Source organism: Myotis yumanensis, unplaced genomic scaffold (genome assembly GCF_028538775.1).
Source record: "Myotis yumanensis isolate MYYU_CA2020_CCGP unplaced genomic scaffold, mMyoYum1.0.hap1 SCAF_1, whole genome shotgun sequence".
In the NCBI taxonomy this organism is placed as follows: domain Eukaryota; kingdom Metazoa; phylum Chordata; class Mammalia; order Chiroptera; family Vespertilionidae; genus Myotis; species Myotis yumanensis.
The window spans coordinates 73,146,365-73,152,462 of NW_027223752.1; positions in this window are offsets into that span (position 1 = coordinate 73,146,365).

Here is a 6,098-nt window from a genome sequence, read left to right on the forward strand (position 1 = left end):
CAAAGAATTTTTAGTAACCACTAGAGGCTTGCCTCAATGACAGCACTGGCGCCCCACTCACCTGCACTACCATCCTACCGCAGCCGACACCCGCCATGTTCTGCTCTCTGTCGCCTGCTGCCGACACCTGCCATGTTCCACACGTGCCCCCTGGTGGTCAGCACACGTCATAGCGACCGGTTAGGTTGTTGGCTGTTCGGTTTATTTGCATGTTAAGGTTTTATATATATAGACTAGAGGCCCGTTGCACGAAGAGATTCGTGCAATAGGCCTTCTTTCCCCTGGCTGCCAGCACCAGTTTTCCTCTGGCACCTGAGACCCAGACCTTCACTCTGGCCACCGCCTTTCATCTTCACTCTGGACACAGTCTTCACTGTGGCTGGAGCCTTCAGTCTTTGCTCCTCACTCCGGTGGGAGTCTTCAGTCTCCAGCCAGAGCTGCTTCTGTAGCTCCTTCTGCCCTCCACCCTCCCCCTCATAGCTTGATCGCTGCTTCACCTGCAGACCTCGCCGACGGGCTCCTGGGTTCCAGGGGACCGCCTTGCCTGCGGCCCGGCTTTCTGATCACCATCACGGGCCTGAGGCAAGGCAGCTACTGGGTCCCAGGGGGCCGCCTTGCCTGCGGCCTGGTTTCCGATCACGATAACAGCCGCTGGGTCCTGCTGCCCAGGGCTGCACACAGGGGCCCGGGTGGCAGCTCCTGTTGGCCCGCCCTGCCTACAGTATGCAAATTAGCTGCCATCTTTGTTGGCGTTTATTTTGCATGTCATGCTGATTAGCCAATGGAAGGCGTAGTGAAGGTACTATCAATTACCATGTTTGTCTATTATTAGATAGGATTCTCTTAAACCTACAGTCAAATGGACATAGTAGGGGTGGTACATACTATCATGCACTTTATGTGATTATCTGTTACTTTGGAAATACAGGCTTTCTTATTCTGCCACTGATTCACTCCTTTTAATCTTCCTCCCATTACCTCAAACTTATTCATCAAAACAATTCTCTCCTCAGATATCTGAGTTATCTTTCATTTACAAAATGACAGAAACCCAATTCAAACAAATGTGAGTAAGGGAAAACAAATTTGAGCAAAGGTGTATGTGATTAGGATGTCAGGGTTTGGGATAATGTTAGTGATTGCTTACACCAATTTTCTTGACTTTTTAAAATGAAGAACTCTACAGCTACTATTTTCAGAACACTCGGGCAATTTCTTTTTCAAGCCTCCTTTTTCAGTTTACATTAAAAAAGCAATGTGCTATATGTAATGTGCTGATGTCAGTGTACTACAATGTAATTTGTCTTGATGTTGAGAGTTTTTACTGTGGGGTGCCATCATTTGTGATGTAGAGTTTGGGTCGAAAGAGTCAGAGGGGAGGTGATATGGGTGGAAATTTGGAGTGGTGGCGGAGAGCAGCCATTTTTGCCCATCAGCCTTTCAAAGAAGCCCAGTTTGCTAAGTCCCTTGACCATAATTGAACCCGGGACCCTTTGTTCCTCAGGCCGACCCTCTATCCACTATGCCAAACTGGCAAGGGCTTATTCTTTTTGATGCAACTGCAAAAGGGATTGTTTCCTTTCTTTTTTTAAAATTAGTTTTTTTTTGTTTGTTAATCCTCATCTAAGGATATTTTTTCATTGATTTTTATTTTTTAACTAGGGGCCCAGTGCACAAAATTCATGCACTGGGGGGGTCCCTCAGCCCAGCCTGCCCCCTCTCACATACTGGGAGCCCTTAGGGGATGTCCTACTGATGGCTTAGGCCTGCTCCCTGCTCCCCTTGGGGAGCGGGCCTAAGCCGCAGTCTGGGCTCCCTTTGTGGGAGGCGACTGAGCTGATCAAGGGAAGGCACCGGTCCCATCACCCTGCTGCTGCAGCCACTGCCAGTCACCGCAGCCAGCAAGGTGTTTTCATCAACACGGACTCCAGTCCCTTCTCCATGAAAAAATGACAACTTTCTTTAGGCATTTTCAAGATATGTCTTTCATAGTATATGACATTTCTTTCTTTTTTTCTTTTTTTTTTTATCCTCACCTGAGGATATGTTTCCATTGATTTTTAGAGAATATGGAAGAGAAAGGGAAAGACAGAGAGAAACATCAAAGTGAGAGGAACACTTTGATTGGTTGCCTCCTGCATGAGCCCTGACCTGGGCCCCGGCCAGGGAGGAGCCTGCAACCTAGGTACATGCCCTTGGTCAGAATTGAACCCAGACCCTGCAGTGGGCAGGCGGAGGCATTATCCACTGAGCCAAACTGGCTAGGGCAGGATATGATATTTCTTAGTCCTCCAGCAGCAGACCTTCATTTTTTTTCTCCAGGAGTGAGGTGGAAAAACCCTAGATCACCTTTTTGGATTCTTATTACCCAAGTTACTAAGAATATTACCAGTGGCATACAGGGAACTTAGCCAATGAGCAGTCAGGAAAGGTGTTTCCTCTGTAGTTCACTCTGATCGCTGGCTCTGCCCCTGCCCAGGACGCTGCGATCGCCAGCTCTGCCCATGCCCAGGCCTACAGCCTCTGGCCGAGACTGCAGGCCTGGGCAGGGGACCCCCAGGCCCCTCCGATCGCCTGCTCCACCCCTCGGCCCCTCCCCGCCCCCCCCGCTCCCCCCTCCACCTGCCAGGCCAATAGGGGCTGAGGGGACTGGGCACCGCCATCTTGTGGCTATGGGTGTGGCCATCTTTGTGATGGAGTGGCGACTAATTTGCATATTACTATTTTATTAGATAGGATAATCTATTTTTTTTTCATTTATTTTATTTTATTTTTATTTATGTATTTATTTTTAAATTGTTTTATTGCTTAAAGTATTACTAAGAGTATTACATATGTCTCCTTTTTTTCCTGCCCTTGACAATCCCCTGGCCTTCTCTACCCCCCAGTGTCTTATGTCCATTGGTTATGCTTATATGCATGCATGCAAGTCCTTCGGTTGATCTCTTATCCCTCTCCCCTGCCCCCCAACCCTCCCTGGCCTTCCCGCTGTAGTTTGACAGTCTGTTTGAGGCTGCTCTGCCTCTGTATCTATTTTTGTTTATATGTTTATAATGGTCTCTATTATCCATGAATGAGTGAGATCATGTGGTATTTTTCCTTCATTGACTGGCTTATTTCACTTAGCATAATGCTCTCCAGTTCCATCCATGCTATTGCAAATGGTAAGAATTCCTTCTTTTTTACAGCAACATAGTATTCCATCGTGTAGATGTACCACAGTTTTCTAATCCATTCATCTACTGATGGGCACTTAGGCTGTTTCCAGATCTTAGCTATGGTGAATTGTGCTGCTATGAACATAGGTTTGCATATATCCTTTCTGATTGGTGTTTCTGTTTTCTTGGGATATATTCCTAGAAGTGGGATCATGGGGTCAAATGGGAGTTCCATTTTTAGTTTTTTGAGGAAACTCCATACTGTTCTCCACAGTGGCTGCACCAGTCTGCATTCCCACCAGCAGTGCACGAGTGTTCCTTTTTCTCCACATCCTCTCCAGCACTTGTCGTTTGTTGATTTGTTGATGATGGCCATTCTGACAGGTGTGAGATGGTACCTCATTGTTGTTTTGATTTGCATCTCTCGGATGATTAGTGACTTTGAGCATGTTTTCATATGTCTCTTGGCTTTCTGAATGTCCTCTTTTGAAAAGTGTCTATTTAGGTCCTTTGCCCATTTTTTTATTGGATTGTTTATCTTCCTTTTGTTAAGTTCTATGAGTTCTCTATAAATGTTGGAGATTAAACCCTTATCGGTGATAACATTGGCATATATGTTCTCCCATGCAGTGGGCTTTCTTGTTTTGTTGATGGTTTCTTTTGCTGTGCACAAGCTTTTTTTTTAAAAAAATATTTTATTGATTTTTTACAGAGAGGAAGGGAGTGGGATAGAGAACCAGAAACATCGATGAGAGAAACATCGATCAGCTGCCTCCTGCACCCCCCCCCCCCCGCCCCCAGGGATATGCCCGCAACCAAGGCACATGCCCTTGACTAGAATCGAACCTGGGAGCCTTTAGTCCTCAGGCCGACGCTCTATCCACTGAGCCAAACCAGTCAGGGCTGTGCAGAAGCTTTTTATTTTGATGTAGTCCCATAGGATAATCTTTTTAAAAAATATATTTTTTTATTGGTTTCAGAGAGGAAAGGAGAGGGAGAGAGATAGAAACATCAATAATGAGAGAGAATCATTGATTGGCTGCCTCATGCACGACCACACTGGGGAGAGAGCCCGCAACTCAGGCATGTGCCCTGACCAGGTATCAAACTGTTACCTCCTGGTTTATAGGTCAACCTTCAACCACTGAGCCATGGCAGCTGGGCTCATTGATTTTTAGAGAGACTGGAAGGGAGGGAGAGAAGGAGGAGAGAGAGAGACATTGATGTGAAAGAAAGACATCAATTGGTTACCTCCCCCATGTGCCCCGACTGGGGTGGGGTATTGAACCTGCAACCCAGGTACATGCCCTTGACCAGAAATTTAATCCGAGACCCTTCAGTGTGCAGGCTGATGCTCTAACCATTTAGCCATGCCAGCCAGAACAGGGATTGTTTTAATAATTTATCATTCTTATAGTTTGTTATTGCTGTATAAAATGCAACTAATTTCTGAATATTTATTTGTATCCTGCTACTTTACTGAGTTCATTTATTATTTCTAGTAGTTTTTTAATGGATTCTTTAGAGTTCTCTCTCTATAGTATTATGTCATCTGCAAATAATGACAGTTTTACTTATTCTCTACAATTTGAATGTTTTTTCTTTCTTGTTTGATTGCTCTGGTTAGGGCTTCCGATACTATGTTGAATAAAATGGTGAAAGTGGACAGCCTTGTCTTATTCCAGATAGTAAAGAAAAATCTCTCAGCTTTTCCCCGCTGAGTATTGTTAGCTGTGGGTTTGTCATATATGTTCTTTATTTTATTGACGTATGTTTCCTTTATTCCCATTTTGCTGAGAGTTTTTATAATACTCTCAGCAAATGTTGGATTTTATCAAATGCTTTTTTTCTGCATATATTGATATCATCATGATTTTTATTTATGTGTTGTATAACAATTTGTTTTCAGATATTGAACCAGCCTTGCATCACTGGAATAAATCTCACTTGGTCGTGGTGTATGATCTTTTATAGTAAATGTTTTGCTGAATTCAGTTTGCTATATTTTGTTGAAGATTTTTGTATCCAAGTTCATCAAGGATATTGTGCTATAATTTTCTTTTATTTTTTGGTAATATCTTTGTCTAGTTTTAAAATCAGGGTAATACTAGCTGGCTTTGAAAAATAAGTTTGGGAATCTTTCCTCCTCTTCAATTTTTTGGAATAATTTCAGGATAGGTATCAGTTTTCCAAACCCTATAACCTTTACCACCTTCTAGTTCTTGATTCTGCACCTGAGTGCCATAAAAAGATTTGGCAATTTGTACTTATATGTGATTATGCTAGCCTAGATAAGAGTTTTTAGAATGCAAGAGAAAATCAAGGAGAAGATTCTATCTTGCTCTCAATCCTTTCTAGTGTTTAATGGACCTCAAAGCCAGACCTTTAAACTATTCATAAAATTTCTTATTCTACCTATTTTTACTAGAACTTGATATTAATTGGCCAGTAGTCTACATTCATGATTAGCCTACCTGAAACTTTGTCCTCTTCATAAAATAATTTGATTTTTATGTATATGTACTTGTAGGATTCTACTTTTGTCTTTAGTCATCTGTTTTTGGTGCAAGGCATATTCATTCTTTAAAAGGTGATATATGTAGAGTCTGGCGAAGCATTTCAAGGACAATTTTTCCCTCATAACATTTCTAAAGCATCTCCACAACATGCAATTGTGTTGCTACCAAGTATTCGTGGGTTAGAAAATGTAGGTTCAGGAATTTATATGCTTCAATCCTGGTTTTTCCCTTTGTTTTCCTTTTTTTTTTTTTGAGCAACAGAATTAGATTTTGAAAAGGATTCAATACATTAATAAAATGTGACATTTTATTAATACCCTTTTTGGGGATTATGCATGTCATACTGATTAAAGAATGGAATTTATTCATACCTCATAACATAAAGCCAACAGAGAACAAATAAATGTGGACACAGTAAGTA